Source organism: Phycodurus eques, chromosome 1 (genome assembly GCF_024500275.1).
Source record: "Phycodurus eques isolate BA_2022a chromosome 1, UOR_Pequ_1.1, whole genome shotgun sequence".
Taxonomy (NCBI): Eukaryota; Metazoa; Chordata; class Actinopteri; order Syngnathiformes; family Syngnathidae; genus Phycodurus; species Phycodurus eques.
The window spans coordinates 35,944,529-35,971,268 of record NC_084525.1 but is presented as its reverse complement, the minus strand read 5'-3'; the positions used below and the strand labels follow the sequence as shown (position 1 = coordinate 35,971,268).

The window sequence follows — 26,740 nt, the reverse complement described above, 5'->3', positions numbered from 1 at the left end:
TGCATATTTGACTAAAATGATGGAAGAAAAATATTACTCAATTTCATCTAAATTAAATAATAAACTAATATTAATATAGTCTTGAAAATATCTGGGACAGGTTAATTTGGCTGATATTTATCCCTTGGCTCTCTCCACTTTCTAATCATTACTCTTCTAAATAAAATTTCAAGTTCAAGAAGTCATACTGTATATGATGCACCTTGACTGAAATGTTTCGTATTTTATGTCCATATTGAGTTCCAAATGATTCCTGGACTGCATCACAAATGGCTTTATTCTGTGAAATCCTGTAGAGTCACAATTCCAGTAGATGTCATTACACACTCTACTCATTTGTCCTGATTCCTAGAGTTTAATATGGGTCGATGAGTCATTATTATCATTATTATTATTATAGTAGTAGTAGTGGTAGTGGTAGTAGTAGTCGTAGTAGTAGTATTATCCACGTTGAAAACGTTGTGAATATATATATCCATCCATCCATCCATTTTCCAAACCGCTTATCCTCACTAGGGTCGCAGGCGTGCTGGGGCCTATCCCAGCTATCTTTGGGTGAGAGGCGGGGTGCATCCTGAATTGGTCGCCAGCCTCTCTCTCTCTCTCTCGCTCTCACTGTGTTACATCACCTTTTCTTTTAACAACATTCAATAAACGTTTGGGAACTGAGGACAGTAATTGTTGAAGCTTTGTAGGTGGAATTCTTTCCCATTCCTGCTTGATGTACAGCTTCAGCTGTTCAACAGTCCGGGGTCTCCGTTGTCGTATTTTACGCTTAATAATGCGCCATACATTTTCAATGGGAGACAGGTCTGGACTGCAGGCAGGCCAATCTAGTACCCACACTCTTTTACTTCGAAACCACACTGTTGTAACGCGTGCAAAATGTGGCATTGTCTTGCTGAAATAAGCAGGGGCGTCCATGAAAAAGACATTGCTTGGATGGCAGCATATGTTTCTCCAAAACCTGTATGTACTTTTCAGCATTAATGGTGCCTTCACAGATGTGTAAGTTACCCATGCCACTGGCACTAACACAGCCCCATACCATCACAGATGCTGGGTTTTGAACTTTGCGCCCATAACAGTCCGGATGGTTCTTTTCCTCTTTGGCCCGGAGGACACGACGTCCGCAATTTCCAAAAACAATTTGAAATGTGGATTCGTCGGACCACAGAACACTTTTTCACTTTGCATCGGTCCATCTTAGATGAGCTCGGGCCCAGAGAAGCTGGCGGCGTTTCTGGGTGTTGTTGATAAATGGCTTTTGCTATGCATAGTAGTTTCAAGTTACACCTAGGGATGTAACGCCAAACTTTATTTAATGACATTGGTTTTCTGAAGTGATCCTGAGCCCATGTGGTGATATCCTTTACACATTGATGTCGGTTCTTGAGGCAGTGCCACGTGAGGGATCGAAGGTCACGGGCATTCAATATTGGTTTTCGGCATTGCCGCTTACATGCAGTGATTTCTCCGGATTCTCTGAAACTTTTGATGATATTATGGACCGTAGATGATGAAATCCCTAAATTCCTTGTAATTGTACGTTGAGGAAAATTGTCCTTAAACTGTTCGACTATATTCTCATGCACTTGTTCACAAAAAGGTGAACCTTGCCCCATCTTTGATTGTGAATGACTGAGCAATTCAGGGAAGCTCCTTTTATACCCAATCACGGCACCCACCTGTTCCCAATTAGCCTGTTCACCTGTGGGATGTTCCAAACAGGTTTGATGAGCATTCCTCAACTTTCTCAGTGTTTTTTGCCACCTGTCCCAGCTTTTTTGGAACGTGCTGCAGCCATAAAATTACAAGTTAATGATTATTTGCTAAAAACAATAAAGTTGATCAGTTTGAACATTAAATATCTTGTCGTTGTAGTATATTCAATTAAATATAGGTTGAACGTGATTTGCAAATCATTGTATTCTGTTTTTATTTACATTTAACACAAGGGCACAACTTCATTGGAATTGGGGTTGTATATATAAAAAAGCCGTTCTCCCCGTGCCTGGGTTGGTTTTCTCCGGGCACTTCGGTTTCCTCCCATATCCCAAAAACATGCGTGGTAGGTTGATTGGAGACATTAAATTGCCCGTAGGTGTGATTGTGAGTGCAAATGGTTGTTTGTTTCTATGTGCCCTGGGATTGGCTGGCAACCGGTTCAGGGTGTACCCTGCCTCCCGCCCGAAGATAGCTGGGATAGGCTCCAGCACCCCCGCGACCCTAGTGAGGATAAGCGGTGAAGGAAATGGATGGATATATATACATAAACATACACACACACACACAGGGATCTCGTTTGACGTGTATCCTCTCTGTGTATCTTCCACACACAGCAAATCAAAAGTAAAAATCCTGTCTTGGTGCTAGCCCATCAGAGGCAGAGTAGGGCGGGTTATTGTTCCATACAATGGACACAGGAGTTTTTTCCGGACTCGATAAATTTTCATTGTTGTGGTAACACCCACCGCGCCGCTCACAAAGCAGCAAGCGGCTGGCAGAAAGGTGTTTGCTCTGTAGATGCACACAACTAAGACAAAGGGAAAGTTAACTATTTATTACATTTTCTAGCCTGCGAGCTGAGGGCTGGACATTGTTAAAAAATAAATAAATCCTTTATATATATATATATTGTTAAAAATGTTGTTAAAAATGTAAAATAAACTTGTCTCCTGTCTAGCCTTTTTTGTTTTTTATTTGCTGTGACCAGGAAGTAGACAGTAGCCTAGTGGTGCCTCACAGATCTGAAGCTGAGGGTTTGAATCTTGGCTTCGGTTTTACAGTGTGGAGTTTACATGTTCTCCCTGTGCTCGTGTGAGTTTTCTTTGGGTCGTCCAGATTCCTCCTCCTTTCAAAAAACATGCATGTTAATTAGACTCAAAATTGTATATACTGTAGGTGTGAATGTCTTATTCTTTCTGTATGTGTGCTCTGCGATTGGCTGGCAACCAATCCGGGGTGTGACACATCTTTCACCCAAAGTCAGTTCAGTTATGCTCCAGCTCATCTGCGACCCTAATGAGGACAAACGCTATAGAAAATGGATGAGGCCAAAAAGAATCCCGCCGGTTCTGTTCCGGTTCCTCTACCTGCTGAATATTATATTTGAGTTTTATAATGAATCAAGATCTTGCCTGCAATAGTTTAGGAGATTAGCAATGGAGGAAAATTTATAATTAAAAACAACACCATACATTATGTTTCCTGTGTAACAAATGAAGTGAAAAAAAATTATAAAGTAGTAAATCATTTATGAAGTTCATTTTCAGCCCCCTTATTAAGTTAAATAAATCAACTTGATAATACTGGTAGTTGTTCACTTATTGGTACGGCTTTGGGAAGGCTGTCACAAGAATATTAATATTATTATTAGTACCAAAGCTGCACATACAGTATGACAGTGTTAACATGAATGTAAAAGCTTCAGCCAACCTTTTTATCAAACCTAACCATCTCTTTTTAATACCTAGCCCCTGGACTGAGAAATGCAAATGAGGTTCCTCTGTCTGCAGTTATATGTTTGGAAACTACAAAACGCTGCCTCATCGTGTCTCACTGCTTTTTCATTCTAAGTGATTGTTATTTTATTGATTTCTGGTCCAAGTGCCCATTTCTGGCCAATAAGCAAGGTGATTTACTTAAGGGACAATTTTAATTCTCTATGACACACTGTTCCACCCAAAGGGCTCCAAAGTGGCTCTGCGTTGGTGTTAAGCTAATGAGTATGTCACGTCTTGCAATTAAGCCAGCAGATTTATACAGTCACATGTCCTGTCCACTGTAATAGAAAAAAAAGGCAGTTTGAGCAAGTGAGTTTGAATGGCCTTTTGGTGATTGTGCAGCTTGAGCCTTAAGATTTTAGGATTTTCAAGCCTAAACGTCAGATCCAAAAGCTTTGACTTTTTGAAGTAAGAGAAAATTACCATAATGTGAGCTTGTTGTTTAAATATATCCATATAAAAACTGTTTTTTTAATATGCACGATTTAACCTGTTTATATTTGTGCTGTGTTTGTGAGTTGAAACTCTGATGACAGTGGAAGTGGTGCATGTCCAAACACACAATACAGATAAATGTATTAAGACAGCACGCAGCCAACGGATTCTGTGGTAAGCAGTCAGCAAATGACTGTCTTCTTCTCATCTTCATCCTGTTATCTCCAGGGCTCATCTTCAATATATTTTATGTTTTGTTTTTTAACCTCTTTGCAACTGCTTGTGTGTTTATGCCTGATGCAACCCCTTCAGCTCTCACAGCAGCGATGACGTTAGAGCAAGTAAACCACTCGGGTTGTAATGCATGTGGATGTGTTCGGGTTGCCTGCATGCAGTGGACTGGGACGCAGAGTGCTGCATACAGCACCTTGTGAGTAGCATCACAAATCAGCTGAGTACCGAGCACTGGAGTGGAGGGAGTGAGGGATGGAAAGAGAACACGGGGAGGGAGAAAGGGAAGTAGAGAGGAGGGTTGGGGGTGGGGGATCCATGAAAGAGATAGAAAGAGGAGGAGGGGACAAAAGAAACAGAGGTGGGTGTAGTCAGAAGACTGTGTGTGAAGAGGGCTGGGGGTTGGGGGGGGCATGTAGTGGTGCAGCGGAAACAGTGTGAAGAGGACTGCAGTTGCTGGTACTGATGGGAGAGCGGTCACTGTATCATTAACCCTAAGTGCCTCTTTGGTGAATGGGATAGCCTGTTGTGGAGAACAGGATTACGGAATCACAGTATTGCTGGTAAGGGTGTGTTTTAATTCTCTTCTTAGCATTGCGTTAACACTTCCTCTCTGAGAAGTCTGACAGAGTTGTAGGCGTTTAAGGCTTCTGCTTGTTGGGGGACAACAGGCGTTGCATTTTCTACTTTATTGTGTAAAAGTTTCTTCCCCATGCATGTGGTGCAAACTTTACTCAAGGAAAGGAATAGTGGTTGAGGTCTCAAGGTGGTTTACCACACTCGGTGGATGACACACCTCTTTCCCGAAAAGTGTCCACAAGAGTGGATAGATGTTTTGCTTGGGACGAAGAGAATTATGGTCTCTTTCACAAAATCTCCTTGATCAGTGCAAAACAACACAAGTGGAGCCAAAAGAACTGACACCAAAATAATTCCTCCCTCCTGTATTTTGCCATTATGAAGGAAAAGATACAGGAGGAAATGTGCTCTTAATTCTTCTAAGTCGTCATGAGGCGACAGTTGTGCTGAAGAGGGGCGAACGAGAGGTGGGATTTCAAAAAGTGCTGCAGGATGCTCTTTCCCCCCCACTGTCCCGCACGGGACATATAACACTGGCAGCACTGAGGTGACACTACCAAGGACAAAGCCTATCTTGGGCTGCTTGTAATTCCACATTAGACCTGTCATCAGAAGAGATTGTGAAGAGATAGTGAATTAAATTCAAATTCATTGCTACTTTAATCTCAATTGCTATAAATAACTAGGTTGTCTTATTGAAAGCCTGGAGGGTCTAAATGTGTGCGGTTGTGAGGCAAATGTGGGCTCATTTTCAGTCTCTTCAAAGAGAATAATACTGTAACTTAGTTTTGCCCTGACGTAACATCTTCAAATACAGATTAATCTAGGTTTGGTCTGTCCCCAGAATGTTTTGTGTGATCAGAGGCAGTCAATGGCCCGTATCTGGAGTGGTCACACTCAACTTTCTGAAACATATTAAACAATCGTGCAGAGGATCATATTTTTAGTGGAGACAGCATAAGTTTACCTCTGCAGTAGCAAGGAGCAGAGGGCCATTTGATGCTGAGCTTCCTGGCTAAAAAACATTCAGGCAGGCTCATTAAGTGTGAACTGCAGGCTGCCGCATCCTGTGGCTGTCGCACAGACAAATACGCTCTGAGTCTCTCATGCAAACCCAGAAAAATGAGGATGCTTTGAAGTTCACCATTCTTAGTTCTCTTTTCAATTGGCTCCCGCTGAGAAGTCAGCTGGAGCCCAAATGCTTGGTCTTCTCAGAGAATAAGAAAGAATAGAAGCACATGCTAAATTATTCGATAATCTCTGTGTTGTTTGGGTGTTTGAGCTGTGTTGGAGCCACTTGTCCAAATGACTTCTGTTTTTGCCCCTACCTGTGTGGTGGCTTGTTGCTGACAATGCGAAGGCGCTTCGTTGTTAAACTGTCAGATGTGTCACCAGGCACAAGCGTCCTGACTGTGCTGATGGTGCAATCTCAGCTGTTTCATCTTCAGAACAAAAATAGTCTTCAAAAATCAAAGTTTGTCTTCTATGGGACAATTTGTGAGCTATTTTTCAGCTTCATGAGGAGGAAATTGTCAGGCACAGCATAACACTAACCAGACATGCCTGATGGCTTGTCTCATGCTAAAGTTAATTAAAAAAAAAGAAAACAATCTGGGAAAGGGATGATTAAAAACTGTTTGGATTAGGGCAAACATTTCAAAATAATAATACACAGTGAATGAACACGAAGGTCTAAAGAAATATCAGGGCCACAATGCAGATGAACAAGTACCATAATTTCTCTCGTATAATGCACATTTTTTTCTCTCCCAAAAATGCGAAATCAATGGTGCGCATTATAGTAGTATAGGGGAAAATGGAAAATGAATTTTTTTTTTATAAATGTATGCCACCATCTAGAGGTTATGAAAAAGCTGTAAACTTTCATTCCAATATGACAGGGGTACGTATGAACCGGAACCGGTTGCCAGCCAATCGCAGGGCACATACAAACAAACAACCATTCACACTCACATTCAAACCTATGGGCAATTTAGAGTCTTCAATCAACCTAGCATGCATGTATTTGGGATGTGGGAGGAAACCGGAGTTTCCGGAGAAAACCCACGCACGCACGGGGGAGAACATGCAAACTCCACACAGGCGGGGCCGGGGATTGAACCCTGGTCCTCAGAACTGTGAGTCAGATGCTCTAACCAGTCGTTCACCGTGCCTCCTCAACTTCAATGTAATAATTTCAATTAATTATCGACAACAAAATTAATGACACAGTTTGTGTTGCAAACAACACAGAACCTTTGTCAGTGCACAATTTCCTGGTAAACCGATTACCCTGACGCACATGTCAGAGCGAGGTTACCAAAATGAAGGGATTGGATGAAACAACGTTGCTACGATAGGTGGGAGGCAAATTTCATCCATCCATCCATCCATTTTCTGAGCCGCTTCTCCTCACTAGGGTCGCCGGCGTGCTGGAGCCTATCCCAGCTATCATCGGGCAGGAGGCGGGGTACACCCTGAACCGGTTGCCAGCCAATCGCAGGGCACATACAAACAAACAAACATTCGCACTCACATTCACACCTATGGGCAATTTAGAGTCTCCAATTCATGCATGTTTTTGGGAGGAAACCGGAGTGCCCAGAGAAAACCCACGCAGGCACGGGGAGAACATGCAAACTCCACACATGCGGGAATCAGGGATTGAACCCTGGTCCTCAGAACTGTGAGGCTGACGCTCTAACCAGTCGTCCACCGTGCCGCCGCAAATTTAATTAAAGAATAAATAAATAAATAAATAAAAAACTACCCGATGGAAGCCTTGGTGAGTGTGGTTCCGTGCAAATTGTGCAAAAAGTGGTTTTCATACCAACGAAGCACTTGTGATCCTTCTTTTCAACTGCTCACGCAGAAACCATTTAAAAGCAATACTGTTCTAAAAAAAAAAAAAAAAAAGTCCTAAAATGGCACTTTAACTTCAGCTCTGTTTAATTTTGGCCAAGGATATTTTCTCTCAGTTTTTCTCCTGTTTTTACTGCAATAAATTGAATGCATTTTTTCCAGAGTTAACAATATTCCTGTGTGTGTCTATTATTTGATTCGGTCGTCCACTAAAATCCATTTAAATTAAACCATCTTGCTTTTTAGGACAAAACAATTATTTAATCAAGATTACATAATTACAAAGGCTCCAATTAATTATTATTTTTTTTAAATCCCACCCCAGTGTTTTGATAGTAGTTCCATTTGTAGATGATCTAATTCATTGTCCAGTCAGCGAACACTGGAGAGGAACATGGATAGGGGCGATGCTCTGTAGGGGTTGCATTGTAACTTAGTTGTTAATCCGCCCAGACAACCGCATTTTTGCGTCCGATTAAACCGCCTCCGCTTGCTCCTCTGTTGGCTTACGCTGCTATGCGAGTCCGCTGCTTCGTAGGCCACTTGTCAGGATTGGGTTTTTTGTGGTGTTGGAGGCAAGAAGGCGGAGGACCCAAGTGCAAGAAAGCAGGGAGGCAAGGCAGGAATACAGGAGTGTCAAAAAATATATTTTAATTTCCAAAACAAAAGGCAAACAAATATCATGGAGGTAAATGCTAAATTAACAAAGTCCAAAAATCTAAATCAAAAGTGACAAAGGAACACTACAGACAAAGAACACACCACGACAATAACAGGAAACATGACATGAAATAACAGACAACAATCGACACCAACAATAAAACAACAAGAACTGAAAGAAACCAGAAAACTAAATATAAGCAAACTGACGAGGCAATGAGGAACACCTGGACAAGACACAAGTGGCTGTAGGGATCTGATTGGTTGACACAAGATAGAGGGTTGATGAGAACAGGTGGAGACAATACCCAAACAGGGTACAAACAGAAGTAGTTATGAGCATCCCAGACAGAGAGAGTTGTGATTGGTGCAGCCAACCAGCTCCCCAAAGGATGTGCGAATGTACAGTATGTGGTGCATTAAAAATCTGTGGGGGAAAAGCATGGCCAGAGAGCAGGCGGGAGAGTGTCGGCCGAGTGTCCTGCCCAGCCCGATACTGACCTCCCCGCACAGATGGGTGAATGATGCATTAAAACTGGAGGACTGTCAGGGCAGAGAAGGGGGGGGGGGGGGGGCAACCAGAACAGAAACCAGCAAAGGTGTGCCAGCACCCGGCCTGGCGCCCGCCCCATCATCACTCTTGGATGCCAAACTTACCCATCACTTCTTCATCACCCCTGTTTCCTTCACCAACATGTCCATTACAATCTGCACCAATCACGACTCTCTCTCTGTCTGGGATGCTCAGAACTACTTCGTCTAGCTCCTTCCAGAAGTTCTCTTTCACCTCTAGGTCACATCTTACCTGTGGGCCATAGCCACTAATCACATTATACATAACACCCTCAATTTCAAGTTTCAGCCTCATCCCTCGATCTGACACTCTTTTCACCTCCAAGACATTCTTAGCTAACTCTTCCGTTATGATGACCCTTACTCCATTCCTCTTCCGATCTACACCATGCTAAAATAATTTGAACCCTGCCCGTAAACTTCTAGTCTTACAGCCTTTCCACCTGCTTTCCTGGACACACAATATATCAACCTTTCTCTTAATCATCATGTCAACCAACTCGCGATCTTTTCCTGTAATAGTCCCAACATTCAGAGTCCCCACATTCAGTTCTGGGCTCTGTGCTTTCCTATTCTCTTTCTGCCTCAGAACCCGCTTTCCACCACTCCTTCGTCTTCGACCCACAGTAGCTGAATTTCCACCGGCGCCCTCTTGCTTAATGGTGCCAGTGGTGCACGTTGTTAACCCGAGCCACAATCAATCCGGTATGGAATTCTTTGGATGAACACTCATATTTGTTTGGTAAAGCCCCCCTGATGCAACCCTCTGCATTTATACGAGCTTGGGACTGGCCTACAATTTTGCTTGTCCACTCCATAGGGCTGCATTAATATATGTGTATATATATGGAGGGTGGAGTGTGTCTGTTGTCAAAATGCATGAGTCCTGTCACTAAATGTGGCGATAATTGCAAACAGCCTTAATATCCACACCCGCTCCTTTGTATTATTATAATATAGCTGCAGTGGCCAGGACAATCCACCTCTTCCCTGACAGTCACTCCATGTTGTTTGTTGTTCAATGAAAAATAATACAGTACAATACAGTGGTGTCCTGAGACACGAGGAACCTGACTTGCGAGCTCTTCCAGATAGGCGCCGTCGATCGGCCAATTCTTTGCTTTGACTTGTGAGAACAAACTTGAGATACAAGCGCTGTATGGTTGCAATTGACTCAACTCATTTCACAACAAGCAGCAGTTTGGCAGATAACATTAGTAAATAATCGTCAAAAAAATCATTGCCACTCTCAGGTGAAGGTTACTGACAAAACTAAACATAAAACAAAGTTGTGTACAAACGTTTGTATGCAATTCAACTACATAGCCTCTGCTTGCTTAATGCTAACATAAAATGGGCACACGGGCTAACAATTAGCATCTATATAGCGGTGTTGTTACCCTATAAGCAACAATAACTGAACACAAACGGTCTAGCAACACATGTAGACAGATAATGTATCAATACTCACAGCCATATATATTTATCTTCTGCGAAAAACGACTAATATTACTGTCGTGCTGAGAAGTCGAGAGAGGAGCTGAGTTTCACGTACATTAGCTGTATTTTGTATGTTTATCTCATAATGCCTAGGCGCACACACCAGAATGAGCAGCACAATGTGCACTGATGGAGAAAGTGTGACAAAAACAGATTAATGGCATTTCCATTCATTTCAATGGGGAAAGATGATGAGATACGAGTGTTTAGAGTTATGAGGTTATGGAACAAATTAAACTTGTATCTCAACGCACCACTGTATTTGTGGCGCCTCAGATGCTGTCTACTGATAAGAACACCAGAGGTTGCAGTTTTTCTGCTGCAGTATGTTGGTATGTGTGTGAGGGTCAATCGGCAGGTGTGCGTGTGTGAGTTGCCGACTGTAATTTGTTCATGATTCAGTTGCGTTGAGCTGTGTCGGTTGGTATGTGGTTGGCCTTTGATGTTGAAAGAAGCACAATATGAAGGCCTTTGTGTTCATAAAGGATGTTGATTGGTCACCTTATTGTATCAGCATAGTTATGAAGCTCGGCAAGATGAATTTGTGAAATTACCGTACTGTACTTGTGTTTCCACTAATTCAGCTTCCATACAGGGTAGGTGTACACTGTATATACAGCAATACATTTTAGTTAAATATTAAGAAGCCAATTAACAATGGCAACCAAACCTGCCTACATGAAGCAGTGCCTCTTGGTTAACTTGTTCACTTTTTGGATTGGCTTTACAAAAAGTTTCAAAACAACTTAAAATTCCTGTCATCTCCACTTGTTGTCTGTCAACTGCTCAAGACCAAAAATTAGTACCCCCCCATAAACTTGATACGGTATTAAGAAAAAGGGATGTAATTTATTGTTTTAATGTGTGAGCTTGAAAAGTTCTCTTACATCTTAGCTAATTTTAAGTCTGACAGTATTTTCTTAATTAAATCATGGGTGCTGGCACAGTGGACGAATGCTTAGCACATTTGCCTCACAGTTCTGGGGACCGGGATTCGAATCCCGGCCCCGCCTGTGTGGAGTTTGCATGTTCTCCCCATGCTTGGGTGGGTTTTCTCCAGGCACTCAGGTTTCCTCCCACTACCCCAAAAACATGCGTGGTAGGTTGACTGAAGACTCTAAATTGCCCGTAGGTGAGAATGTGAGTGCGAATGGTTGTTTGTTTCTATGTGCCCTGCGATTGGCTGGCGACCAGTTCAGGGTGTACCTCGCCTCCCGCCCGAAGATAGCTGGGATAGGCTCCAGCAGCCTGCGACCCTAGTGAGGAGAAGCGGTAAAGGAAATGGATGGATAAATCATGGTTTTTTTCACCAATATGTCACTGTCGCTTAAGACTTTCATGGGTCACTCTTTGTGTATTTAGGTTCTGCATGCGGCCTATCTCCACTGCTGCAGTGTCCCTGTACTCGCTCACATTTCTCCCGCAGTTTTACATGCAGATTGATTCACTACATCAGTGACAAAATGATTAATCGCCCTATCAGGAAACAGAGAGAGGGGTCGCACTGAGGGCCAGAGGCAGGATGTATGGCAACTGGCTGTAAATGATCCCAACATCTCCCCATTCAGCATTCAAACCCTGGCCCCTCCCATACCCCTTTTCAAGAATCCCTCCTGATAATAGCCGAGTCACATCGAGCTGCAGGTGAGAGTAAGCATTGTTTTATCTGCACAAGCACATTTGTAAATAAGCCTCTCCGGACCACCCTTCAGGTCAGCACACAGCAAGATATACGAGGCGAGGCAATCCTCTAACTCTCTCCAGTGAGGTGCTATGCAACGCACCTTTATGACATCCTTATCTCGGCTGCTGCCCTCAGATCAGTGCTGGCACTGGCAGGGTTTCCTGAACTAATTGCAATATGTTGACACAGCTGCCACACTGAATCATGCTCGCAATCTTTTCTTGTAGATTGTTGTTCTTTTTTGTTTTGTTTTATGTGCCTGCATCTTGAATATATATCTGTAACCCTGAGGGAAGCTTGGAGGCATGATGCCCAAGTAGATTTCTCACTCGAATGGTTGCATAAGCATCTTTGCAGATCAGTTGCAAAGTGAGCAAGAAACTTATCATATTGTTATGTTGTAGTACGGATCTCCTCTTGTTTTCCATCAGCTGGGAAAACAACCCAATGTGGATTGTTTGTTTTAAGTAGGATCCACTACCTGACAGTGAATCACATCAATATACCCGAGCAATAACATTTGTTAGATTCAAGACTAAATCTTTAGTAATTTCATCAGTTCATAATAATATTTCAAGTTTCTAGTAACATAACATGTTTGTCCAAAGCGCAATAAATTTCAAATAGTACAGCCATAAAAAAATCAATTTCAATAAACTGCCACCAATCTTCTTCTTTTCCTTTCGGCTTGTCCCGTTAGGGGTCGCCACAGCGCGTCATCCTTTTCCATGTAAGCCTATCTCCTGCATCCTCCTCTCGAACACCAACTGCCATCATGTCTTCCCTCACGACATCCATCAACTTTCTCTTTGGTCTTCCTCGAGCTCTCTTGCCTGGCAGCTCCATCCTCATCATCCTTCTTCCAATATACTCACTATTTCTCCTCTGGACGTGTCCAAACCATTGAAGTCTGCGCTCTCTCCAAAACATCGAACCTTGGCTGTCCCTCTGATGAGCTCATTTCTAATTTTATCCAACCTGGTCACTCCAAGAGCGAACCTCAACATCTTCATTTCCGCCACCTCCAGCTCTGCTTCCTGTTGTCTCTTCAGTGCCACTGTCTCTAATCCGTACATCATGGCTGGCCTCACTACTGTTTTATAAACTTTGCCCTTCATCCTAGCAGAGACTCTTCTGTCACATAACACACCTGACACCTTCCTCCACCCGTTCCAACCTGCTTTGACCCGTTTCTTCACTTCCTGACCACACTCACCATTGCTCTGGACGGTTGACCCCAAGTATTTAAAGTCCTCCACCCTTGCTATCGCTTCTCCCTGTAGCCTCATTCTTCCCCCACCAGCCCTCTCATTCATGCACATATATTCTGTTTTACTTCGGCTAATCTTCATTCCTCTTCTTTCCAGTGCATGCCTCCATCTCTCTAACTGTTCCTCCAGCTGCTCCCTGCTTTCACTGCAGATCACAATGTCATCTGCAAACATCATGGTCCACGGGGATTCCAGTCTAACCTCATCTGTCAGCCTATCCATCACCACTGCAAAAAGGAAGGGGCTCAGGGCTGATCCCTGATGCAGTCCCACGTCCACCTTAAATTCTTCTGTCACACCTACAGCACACCTCACCGCTGTTCTGCTGCCCTCGTACATGTCCTGTATTATTCTAACATACTTCTCTGCCACTCCAGACTTCCGCATGCAGTACCACAGTTCTTCTCTGGGTACTCTGTCATAGGCTTTCTCTAGATCTACAAAGACACAATGTAGCTCCTTCTGACCTTCTCTGTACTTTTCCATCAACATCCTCAAGGCAAATAATGCATCTGTGGTACTCTTTCTAGGCATGAAACCATACTGTTGCTCGCAAATACTCACTTCTGTCCTGAGTCTATCCTCCACTACTCTTTCCCATAACTTCATTGTGTGGCTCATCAACTTTATTCCTCTATAGTTGCCACAGCTCTGCACATCACCTTTGTTCTTAAAAATGGGCACCAGTACACTTTTCCTCCATTCCTCAGGCATCTTCTCACGCACTAGAATTCTATTGAACAAGCTGGTCAAAAACTTCACAGCCACCTCTCCTAGATGCTTCCATACCTCCACAGGAATGTCATCAGGACCAACTGCCTTTCCATTTTTCATCCTCTTTAATGCCTTTCTAACTTCCCCCTTACTAATCATTGCCACTTCCTGGTCCACCACACTTACCTCTTCTACTCTCCCTTCTCTATCATTTTCCTCATTCATCAACTCCTCGAAGTATTCTTTCCATCTAGCAAGCACACTGCTGGCACCAGTCAACATATTTCCATCTCTATCCTTAATCACCCTAACCTGCTGCACATCCTTCCCATCTCTGTCCCTCTGTCTGGCCAGCCTGTATAGATCCTTTTCTCCTTCTTTAGTGTCCAACCTGCCATACATGTCATCATATGCCTCTTGTTTTGCCTTTGCCACCTCTACCTTTGCCCTGTGTCGCATCTCAATGTATTCCTTTCGCCTCTCCTCGGTCCTCTCAGTGTCCCACTTCTTCTTAGCTAACCTCTTTCCTTGTATGATTTCCTGTACTGTGAGGTTCCACCACCAAGTCTCCTTCTCTCCTTTCCTGCCAGAAGATACACCAAGTACTCTCCTGCCTGCTTCTCTGATCACCTTGGCTGCAGTGGTCCAGTCTTCTGGAAGCTCCTGCCGTCCACCGAGAGCCTGTATCACCTCTTCCCGAAAAGCTGCACAACACTCGTCCTGTCTCAGCTTCCACCACATGGTTCTCTTCTCTGCCTTTGTCTTCCTAATTTTCCTCCCCACCACCAGAGTCATCTTACACACCACCATCCTATGCTGTCTAGCCACACTCTCCCCTACCACTACCTTACAGTTGGTAACCTCTTTCAGATTACATCGTCTGCACAAGATGTAATCCACCTGTGTGCTTCTACCTCCGCTCTTATAGGTCACCCTATGTTCGTGCCTCTTCTGGAAAAAAGTGTTCACTACAGCCATTTGCATCCTTGTTGCAAAGTCTACCACCATCTGTCCCTCCAAGTTCCTTTCCTGGATGCCGTATTTACCCATCACTTCTTCATCACCCCTATTACCTTCACCAACATGTCCATTACAATCTGCACCAATTACGACTCTCTCTCTGACTGGGATGCTAAGAACTACATCATCTAGCTCCTTCCAGAATTTCTCTTTCACCTCTAGGTCACATCCTACCTGTGGGGCATAGCCACTAATCACATTACACATAACACCCTCAATTACAAATTTCAGCCTCATCACTCGATCTGATACTCTTTTCACCTCCAAGACATTCTTAGCCAACTCTTCTTTTAAAATAACCCCGACTCCATTTCTCTTCCCATCGACACCATGGTAAAATAATTTAAACCCTGCCCCTAAACTTCTAGCCTTACTGCCTTTCCACCTGGTCTCCTGGACACACAATATATCAACCTTTCTCCTCATCATCATGTCAACCAACTCCCGAGATTTTCCTGTCATAGTCCCAACATTCAAAGTCCCCACATTCAGTTCTAGGCTCTGTGTTTTCCTCTTCTCTTTCTGCCGAAGAACCCGCTTTCCACCTCCTCTTCTTCTTTGACTTCGACCCACAGTAGCTGAATTTCCAACGGCGCCCCGCAGGTTGACGGCGCCGGTGGCGGACGTTGTTAACCCGGGCCACGACCGATCCGGTATGGAATTCTTTGGATGAACGCTCATATTTGTTTGGCAAGGTTTTAAGCCGGATGCCCTTCCTGACGCAACCCTCTGCATTTATCCGGGCTTGGGACCGGCCTACAGTTTGCACTGACTTGTGCCACCCATAGGGCTGCATTGATAAACTGCCACCAATAAATGAGAGAAATTAGATTTCTACAAATAGAAGTGAGGTTCTTGAAAGTTTTGGAATTTGTACAAGCAACACAAATCCCAAATTATTTTGAATACCACCAGCTTTTCAAACAAACAAATATACTGTAGATATTTATTTGTACCAAATAACCCATTGCAGAGAGAATAGTGAGATGTTGACACACAAATTTCCAAGCAGAATAAATTGAATAAATTCAATCTCATTAAATCAGAGGGATGCAGGTAACTATCCAGTGATCCAGAGTCAAACACGATCAGTGAATTGGGCTCACACACTCAAACTGATTCCATCATAAAACTTTTATAAATAATATAAAAATATTTTAAGTTACAATCTTTACTGTCATACAAGTATAAATTATGTGATTAGTAAAATGAATTTGCATATGTAATTACAATGATATAATGATTAATTATTTGACTCATATTTTGCTGAGCCTCCATATGCTACCCTATGTCAGTATACATTTTTATTTTGGGGTCTTTTACCTCTGTGCTGTTACGTGTACTCTTTTGTGGTGGCTTCGCAAAATAAATACATAAATAAACAGCTAAACATACCTGTGGAGTGTTAATCCTTTAGATGCAACGATGATGCTTCAACATCCAAGTTTTGGCTTTGTTACAACTAAAAATGTTTACTGTCAACATAATTTTCAAGGTTTAATTTGTCACGTTGCAGTAATTATCGTAGTGTGAAAGCAGAAGACTTCTCTTTTCTTTTCTTTCTTTCTTTTTTTTTTGCTCAGCTCCAGAAACTGACTCTGGCACAGAATTTGCACCATGTGCTATTTAGAATTTGCCAAAGCTTTTGTCAGTTCTTGGCTATCTCTATCGAATCAACAAAAGAGGGAGAAGTTTGTAACTACAGTTGAATAGCTTGCATAAATCTGTCTTTGCTGAAGCATTAATATAATGCCAGCTTAAAACTGTAGGATTGAACCTTTGACATATTTTGATTATTGTTATTAAAATGTGGTGCTAAATAATTTCAAGGAATAAACACAAAGGTAGCGCTTAAGGCAGCTCTATGACTGAAATGTGAAATGCTTAAAAGACACTTCTCATTTGCACGTTAGGACTCTATGTATGTGCAATTTCGAAACATTTAATAAATGATAGAAGCAGTAGAGCATTTCTTCTTTAGTGATGGTAGATTCCATCGTCCATTAGAATGCACTCTGCTTAGACCACGATCCTCACATTATCTCAACCTTCAGTGGTAAATAACAAGCAATGTCGCCATCAGTATCTCCCTGTAATCCTCTTAGAACTTGGCAAAATGAAACCATTGCGACTTTGGGAGTTCCTAGCCCATTTCAGCAGGAGTGCATTACTACAGAGTAGTAGCAAGAGTTCAGGAACAAAGCTGAGAATGATCTGTAATTGAAACAAAGGAACCATCTCAACTCTGCCCTCTTGATAGCATCAGTGCTCTCTGTGACACATTCAAAGTGAGGTTTACACATATCATAATCAGGCAGAATTTGAGCCCCCCCCCCCTATCTGACCAACGCCAACAAAGGCCCATTTGTCAAATGGCTCTAAAAGATTGGTAAAATGGTCACGGTGCACAATAGTTCCAATTAATCCCTATGCATGTCGGGGACAGACTCCATTGCGATGTGAAAGGAAGCGACCTGAAGTCCGCACTGTTGCCGGACACAAATAGAGAACCTATTAGTTGTTTGTATAATTTGTCTCACAAGTTGTTCACCACAATAAAAATGACAAGCAAGAGAGTTTCGGACTGCTTTTTCAGTGATGTTGGAGCTCAGTTCAGAGAGGTCAGAGGTCATCTGGGTTATGTGTATAGTCGAGCCTATATTCGTTATATGATGCATAGAGTGCCAATTAAATGATAGCAGCTTTATGCAGCTTCATACCCAAAATAGCTCAATGAGATTTGGATAAAAGATTCTCTCAGCATGAAAAGTGCTCACACAAAATTAGAGTCTACAAATGCAGCTTCTGCGATAACGCGCCTACCACTTTGATTTTGTGAATTAAGTGATAAACTTTCTCTCGCAGTCAAATTAGTGAGACTTGGAAGAAATGTAGGTGCACAGGCAGTTGGGGTGAAGGCCACACACTACAACCACAAATAACCAAGTAATGTCACAGATGACAGTAGCCTCAGTGTGGGCTGAGTGATCACATTACACAGATTGCTCTTTATCTTTGAGGACCCGTTCATCTGCTGACCTGTGACAGCCGAGCAGCCATTGCTGTTGTCTCCCTTTGAATACGGCAACCTTTTCACAGTGCCTAATATTCAATAGTTAATTTGCCGCCCCACTGCTCCTGAATGTTGCCCTGAGCTGCAGTCACATGAGTCCTATGACCAGTTTTCTCCTTGTTGACAGAAGCCATTTGGAAAGTAAGGATGAAAGTGATTTTAGATTTTGTATGGATGGAAATTCTAAATTGCATTTAACACACAGACATACTCATTAATTTCCACACACGCACGTTCACACACGTTCACACACACACACACAGACACACACACACGCACACACACACACACACACACACACACACACAGATTGGCCACTTGCAGACAGCTGTGTGTAGCAGTGTCGAGGGAAGTTGTCAGGGTTGGAGAAACAAAGGACAAATAGTTAATTAATTGCCGTGCAGCGTACTTGTTGTTGTGTAATAGAACAGCTGCATGACTTGAGCACACCCTCCTTGGGTTGTTTTCTCGTTCCAGATCCTACCTGGACGCTAATAGGCTACCTATAAACTCTCTCTGCCACAATTAAAGCCTTGTTATCGGCATGGAAGGCTTTTCTACTGTTGCAGGGTATCATACATAGCGGTACATAATGTATGCAGATGCAGTATTTTATGTGTGTATTAGAATAAGTGCTTGGCGTGAGGCTGCATCTACTACATCTAAGAAACTGTTTAGATGTAATTTTTAAACCTTTAAAACACCAAGTCAATTGTTTTGGGACAGAAACCATGGTATTCAAGAGGGTAACTTGTGGTTATCCACACACGTGTTGCAATAGCATTTGAGACAATAAAAATACAGTGGACCCTCAAAAGGAAAACTTTTCGCACATGAGAAGTCATGGAAATAGCGATAATCCGCCATCATAAAACCTTTATTAACTACTGTAACTTCAAGCTTGCTGAGCTTGCCAAGTTTCATGTGATGTCAGGTATGACTGAGTTCGAACAACTCAGTCATACCTTTTTTTTCTTGAAACTTTCAGTAGAAATGTACACTTTTCAGTCTGCTCCACTTCTTGTTGTGGTATGGCACATTGTACAGCTAAGCTATGTCATGAGAGTATAGTGGCAGCATAGCTGTATTAGCATAGCATCACTATCGTTATAGCTTACAATAAAGCTGCCTCGTATCATAACACATTGTCAGGAAAGGCTGTGTAATCAAATTGGCCTCCTAACATAAAATTATTGTGCAAATTCAGTACTGCTTTTTTCTCTCTCTTTTTGTATTATTATTTATTGATGGAGCAAATGCTTGTTGTCCGTGCTAGTTGCATCATGCTTGGTCGATTGGAAGGGTGATCCAGGTATGAGATCATATTGTGATGGCAGTTTTAATAATACTGTAGGTACCACATGAATGTGCTTTGTAATGATATAGAAGGAACTAAAAAGATTGGTTTGTGACTTTGTTCCTGTTTACCTTTAAATATCTTACAAAACAAAAGAATGATATACAAAGTTTGATAGTTAGTTGTGAGCAATAATTTGCAATCATGTACATACACATAATAACTGCAGAGATTAGAGAGAGAGGGGCATATGTTACCAAGACTGCTGTATTAAAATTGTAGTCATGGCCTTTACTCAATTAAAATTTTACACCATAGATCTAACTTACTGTCACCATAGTAACAGCAATCTGAATCACAGAGATACTATTGACAAAGCGAAATAAAGTTCAAAATGCTGAAAGATCCAAGTTTGCATGTTTTATATGATATCCATACTTTAATCATGTGTCCCTGAGTGAGGTTTCAAAGTGATACAAAGTGTGTGTAAACAACAAAGTGTAAATTGAGAGCTTCGCCTTTCGGCTTTGCTCCTTCTTTACCACAACGGACCGATACAAAGTGCGCATCGCTGCAGACGCTGCACCGATCCACCTGTCGATCTCCCGTTCCATTCATTCCTCACTCGTGAACAAGACCCCAAGATACTTGAACTCCTCCACTTGGGGCATGATCTCATCTCCGACCTGGAGAGGGCACGCCACCATTTTCCGACAGAGGACCATGGTCTCAGATTTGGAGGTGCTGATTCTCATCCCAGCCGCTTCACACTCTGCTGCAAACTGCTCCAGTGAGAGTTGGAGTTCAGGGCTTGATGAAGCTATACTGCAATACTGAGGCCACCAAATCGGACCCCCTCTAAACCTCGGCTGCGCCTTGAAATTCTGTCCATAAAAGTTATGAACAGAATCAGTGACAAAGGGCAGCCTTGGCGGAATCCAACCCTCACCGGGAACGAGTCCGACTTACTGCCGGATATGCGGACCAAACTCTGACTCCGGTCGTACAGGGACCGAACAGCCCATATCAGAGGTTTCGGTACACCGTACTCCCGAAGCATCCCGCACAGGACTCCCTGAGGGACACGGTCGAACGCCTTGTCCAAGTCCACAAAACACATGTAGACTGGTTGGGCGAATTCCCATGCACCCCCGAGGACCCTGCTGAGGGTGTAGAGCTGGTCCACTGTTCCACGGCCAGGACGAAAACCACACTGCTCCTCCTGAATCTGAGATTTAACTTTCCGGCGGACCCACCTCTCCAGCACCCCTGAATAGACCTTACCAGGGAGGCTGAGGAGAGTGATCCCCCTGTAGTTGGAACACACCCTCCGGTCCCCCTTCTCAAAAAGGGGGACCACCACCCCAGTCTGCCAATCCAGAGGCACTGTCCCCGATGTCCACGCGATGTTGCAGAGGCGTGTCAATCAGGACAGCCCCACAACATCAAGAGCCTTTAGGAACTCCGGGCGAATCTCATCCAGCCCCGGGGCCTTGCAACCGAGGAGCGTCTTAACCACCTCGGTTACCTCAACCCCAGAGATAGGAGACCCCACCTCAGAGAACCCAGACTCTGCTTCCTCATGGGAAGGCGTGTCGGTGGAATTGAGGAGTTCTTTGAAGTATTCTCCCCACCGACTCACAATGTCCCGAGTCGAGGTCAGCCGCGCCCCATCCCCACGATACACAGTGTTGGTGGTGCAGTGCTTTCCTCTCCTGAGACGCCGGATGGTGGACCAGAATTTCCACGAAGCCGTCCGGAAGTCTTTCTCCATGGCCTCACCGAACTCCTCCCATACCCGAGTTTTCGCTTCAGCCACCACCAAAGCTGCATTCCGCTTGGCCAGCCGGTACCCATCATCCGCCTCAGGAGTCCCACAGGCCAAAAAGGCCCGATAGGACTCCTTCTTCAGCTTGACGGCATCCCACACCGCTGGTGTCCACCAATGGGTTTGGGGATTGCCGTCACGACAGGCACCGACCACCTTACGGCCACAGCTCCGGTCAGCCGCCTCAGCAATGGAGGTGCGCAACATGATCCACTCGGACTCGATGTCCCCCGCCACCCCAAGGAAACATGAGCAAAGTTCTGTCAGAGGTGGGAGTTTAAACTCCTTCTGACAGGGGATTCTGACAGACGTTCCCAGTATTCTCTCACAACAATTTGGGCCTGCCACGTCGGACCGGCATATTCCCCCACCATCGGAGCCAACTCACCACCAGGTGGTGATCAGTTGACAGCTCCGCCCCTCTCTTCACCTGAGTGTCCAAGACATGTGGCCGCAAGTCCGATGACACGACCACAAAGTTGATCGTCGAACTGCGACCTAGGGTGTCCTAGTGCCAAGTGCACGTGTGGACACCCTTATGCTTGAACATGGTGTTCGCTATGGACAATCCGTGATCAGAATCAGAATCAGAATCATCTTTATTTGCCAAGTATGTCCAAAACACACAAGGAATTTGTCTCCGGTAGTTGGAGCCGCTCTAGTACAACAGACAGTCAATTTACAGAACACTTTGGGGACATAAAGACATTGACAAAAAACAATTGTGCAAAAAGATGCAGTCCTCTAGCACTTAGAGCAGTTCGAATGACTAATATTGCAATAGCTACCTGAGGGAAGGAGCTGGAAGAGCTGGTGACCGGGGTGCAGACGGTCCAAGAGGATTTTGCACGCCCTTGTCTTAGTTCTGGCAGCGTGCAAGTCCTCAATGGTGGGTAGGGGGGTACCGACAATCCTTTCAGCAGTTTTGATTGTCCGTTGCAGTCGGAGTTTGTCCTTTTTTGTAGCAGCACCAAACCAGACTGTGATGGAAGAGCACAGGACTGATTCGATGACCGCTGTGTAGAACTGTCTCAGCAGCTCCGATGGCAGGCCGTGCTTTCTCAGAAGCCGCAGGAAGTACATCCTCTGCTGGGCCTTTTTGAGGACGGAGTTGATGTTGTTCGCCCACTTCAGGTCCTGAGAGATTGTAATTCCCAGGAACTTGAAGGTCTCGACGGTTGACACAAGGCAGCTGGACAACGTGAGGGGCAGCTGTGGCGAAGGATGCCTCCTGAAGTCCACGATCATCTCTACCGTCTTGAGCGTGTTCAGCTCCAGGTTGTGTCGGCCGCACCACAGCTCCAGCCGCTCCGCTTCCTGTCGATATGCAGACTCGTCACCGTCCTTGATGAGGCCGATGACAGTGGTGTCATCTGCAAACTTCAGGAGCTTGACAGTCGGGTTCGCTGAGGTGCAGTCGTTCGTGTAGAGAGAGAAGAGCAGCGGATAGAGGACACAACCTTGGGGCGCCCCAGTGCTGACGCTGCGTGTGGATGAGGTGGCCTCCCCCAGCCTGACCTGCTGTGTCCTGCCCGTCAGAAAGCTGTAAATCCACTGGCAGATGGCAGGTGAGACGCTGAGCTGGAGAAGCTTGGTTGAAAGGAGTTCAGGGATGATGGTGTTGAACGCTGAGCTGAAGTCCACGAACAGGATCCTCGCGTAGGTCCCTGCACTGTCGAGGTGTTCTAGGATGAAGTGCAGTCCCATGTTGACTGCATCATCCGCAGACCTGTTCGCTTGGTAGGCAAACTGCAGGGGGTCCAGCAGGGGACCTGTGACACTCTTGAGGTGGTCCAGCACGAGACGTTCAAAGGACTTCATGACCACAGATGTCAAAGCGACAGGCCTGTAGTCATTCAGACCAGAGATTGCAGGTTTCTTGGGGACTGGAATGATGGTGGAGCGTTTGAAACAGGATGGAACTTCGCACATTTCCAAAGACCTGTTAAAGATCTGAGTGAAGACTGGAGCGAGCTGGTCCGCGCAGACTTTGAGGCAGGATGGGGACACATGGTCCGGTCCTGTCGCTTTGTTAATCTTCTGTTGTTTGAAGATGCGTCTCACATCCTGTTCATGGATGGTTAACGCAGAAGTCAGAGGTGTGGTTGTGGTCGCGGGTGCGGCCGGATGGGTGTGTGGAGTGAAACTGTCCTTTTCAAATCTGCAATAGAAGGTATTCAAGTCGTTGGCTAGTGTGCTATTGTTCTCAGCTTGGGGGGATCGTCGCTTGTAATTAGTCAGCGATTGGAATGCACGCCAGACTGATTTTGAGTCGTTCGCGCTAAACTATTTTTCCAACTTTACTGCATAGATGAGCACAGAGGTTCAATAACAGAACACCACTCGGGCTCTGATCGAGGGGGGGTGGGGGGGGGGGCGTTCCTCCCAATCACGCCCTTCCAGGTCTCACTGTCATTGCCCACGTGAGCATTGAAGTCCCCCAGCAGAACGATGGAGTCCTCAGCGGGAGCACTCTCCAGCACCCCCTCCAAGGACTCCAAAAAGGGTGGGTACTCAGAACTGCTGTTTCGTGCAGAGGCACAAGCAACAGTCAGGACCCGTCCCCCCACCCGAAGGCAAAGGGAGGCTACCCTCTCGTCCACTGGGGTGAACCCCAACGTACAGGCGCCGAGCCAGGGGGCAATAAGTATACCCACACCTGCAACTCCAGAGTGGAAGAGAGTCCACGTTACCCTTTGGGGCTGTGCCTGGCCGGGCCCCATGGGTGCAGGCCCGGCCACCAGGCGCTTGCCTTCGAGCCCCACCTCCAGGCCTGGCTCCAGAAGGGGGCCCCGGTGACCCGCGTCCCGGCAAGGGAAAACTGAGTCCATCGTTTTTCGTCATCATACACGGGCTTTGAGCCGTGCTTTGTCTGGTCCCTCACCTAGCACCTGTTTGTCATGGGTGACCCTGCCAGGGGCATAAAGCCCAGACAACTTTGTTCCTAGGATAATTGGGACACACAAACCCCTCCACCACGATAAGGTGACGGCTCAAGGATGGGTACTCAAATATGATTGAACTCAAAACACTGTGTCTCTCAATGTCCGTCCGCTACTGCAGTGTCTCTACAACACTTTGATGGATTGCTATGAGATGTTGTACAAATGTTCAAGGAGCCCAGAGGATCCATCATAATTACTGTGGAGATCCTCTGACATTTCCTCCAGCACCACATCATTAGGTTAACGTTTTCATTTTTCACAAAATGTCACATTTAGTGAATGGATTGCCAAAAAACTACCGATGATTCTTTTTGTTATTTTTTGGATCATGATTGAAGCGTTGGAACACTGGAGCAAACTATTTGTCTGTACTTTATGTTCATCTCTAATTAGCCAATGAAAGTCATAGTGCAAACATTTACACTTAGGCCAAAAAAACTACTATTCCATCTCTTTAGCTTGGGAATTGTAACTGCCTCCCCGAAGTAAATTTTTTTTTTATTTTGCTTGAAAGTCTACTAAAAGCTGTCTGTAAAGGAAGTTGTAAAATGTTAGTCTATCTCCTTTCTGTCCGTCCTCGCTGTCGCAGAGCAGTGGAGATTAGTGGTTGAGCAGATATCTGTAAATGTTAATACAATTAAAGTAGTTTGGTAAGATTATGAACAACAACAAATACATTGTTATGAATGCAATATAAGCACAATTTATCCAACCATCCATCCCTTTTTTCCGCTTATCCGAGGTCGGGTCTCAGGGGCAGTAGCTTTAGCAGGGAAGCCCAGACAATCTTCTCCCCAGCCACTTCACCCAGCTCTTCTGGGGGGATCCCGAGGCGTTCCATGGCCAGCCGGGAGAACTAGTCCTGGGCCGTTCCCGGGGCCTCCTTCCGGTGGGACGTTCTCGGAACACCTCACCAGTGTGGCCTCACAATACGTTTGGGCCTGCCAGGTCGGACCGGCATCTTCCCCCACCATCGCAGCCAACTCACCACCAGGTGGTGATCAGTTCACAGCTCCGCCCCTCCGAGACATGTGGCCGCAAATCCAATGACACGACCACAAAGTCTAGGGTGTCCTGGTGCCATGTGCAACTATGGACACCCTTATGCTTGAACATGGTATTCGTTGTGGTCAATCCGAGCACAGAAGTCCAACAACAGAACACCGCTCGGGTTATGATCAAGGGGGCCGTTCTTTCCAATCACGCCCTTCCAGGTCTCACTGTCATTGCCCACATGAGCATTGTAGTCCCCCAGAAGAACAAGGGAGTCCCCAAAAGGAGCGCTCTCCATCAACCCCTCCAAGGACTCCAAAACGGGTGGGTACTTTGAACTGCTGTTTGGCAAAAATAACAGTCAGGATACGTCGTCGTCCCCCCCGGAGGCGGAGGGAGGCTACCCTCTTGTCCCCAATGTACACGATGTCCCCAATGTACACAATAAACACAATTTAATTAAAGTATATATCACATTTCCCCTTAACGTAATATATCAGCAACACCGTTTGTGACAACAGCAGCACAAGTAATTTTTAAAGACATATATATATATATATATATATATATATATATATATATATATATATATATACATACATATACAGTATTTAGGTGACTGTGAGTGACATGAGCTCATCCTTCTCATTGTCAAATTCAATCTGAATAATTTATATGTGGCAATGAATGGAGGTTGAAATTTCGCCACTAACTTGAGGATTGGCACTGAAGAAATGGGAAAATCCTGCTTGTCAACCATATCACCATGATGTTAGAAAAAGCAACAAGAGTCAAGTTATTCTTGTTTTCCTTCTCTGCTCTCGCCCAATCAGTCATCAGTCTGTTGGCCGGTCGCTTCCAGCTGCACTTGTCACACTGTGATTTCTGGAACTGATAAGAGCTCAGATTGAACATTTCTTCGGCGCGTGGAAACACGACAGAATGGTGTGTGGATGTTTCTTTTGTTTCTCCTAACACCTTTCTCGGTCAGGCACAATTGGCTCGAGCATTAGGCGACAAGCAAACAAAACAAAAGTGATGTATAACTGAGGATTGATGGTTAGTTCTCATATTGTCACCAAGTGAACTCAAATCATTGCCCACTGAACTCACTGCCTTGTGAAATATCTTGGAACCACTGCAGTGTCAGACCGTAGCGCAGGCTGCCACAGTCAATCATTGTACAGAATATGTATCTGTTGGTAAAAATGGATGAAATGGTACAGGGACAAAGGGTTCAGGGAATAAAAATGGCTTCATCATGCATTTTTAATACTTTCACATTTATCATTATATTCAGTAATGTACCAGCATTGACCTCAACCCTTTTATTCATTAATTAAGCCAACCTCCATCAGGAAGGGTTTTTATTACTCTTCAGGCTGGATGACCTGTGTTTGAACATTACTTGATGAAATATATTTTTAACAAAACCGTGACTAAAACTGTGAACTATGAAATACTTCATGTTATTCTCTCCGATCACAAAGAGTCCATTTCAGCAATTATAGTACATACCTTTCATTGTTAGATAGACAGATAGATAGATAGATAGATAGATAGATAGAC

General features: G+C 44.4%; 1 protein-coding gene across 4 annotated transcripts in view; it reads left to right on the top strand.

Moving 5' to 3' along the window:
• LOC133409747 (synaptotagmin-2-like) overlaps window positions 1–26,740 on the top strand; it is a 107,626-nt gene that overhangs the window by 45,328 nt on the left and 35,558 nt on the right. Inside the window, exon 1 of one of the 4 annotated variants that reach the window (XM_061690200.1) lies at window positions 4,578–4,735. The exons of the other annotated variants lie outside the window; for them this stretch is intronic. The gene's annotated coding sequence lies outside the window, so the exon portion shown is untranslated. Of the gene's footprint in view, window positions 1–4,577; window positions 4,736–26,740 lie in introns of those variants that run through there. 4 annotated transcript variants of the gene reach the window in all.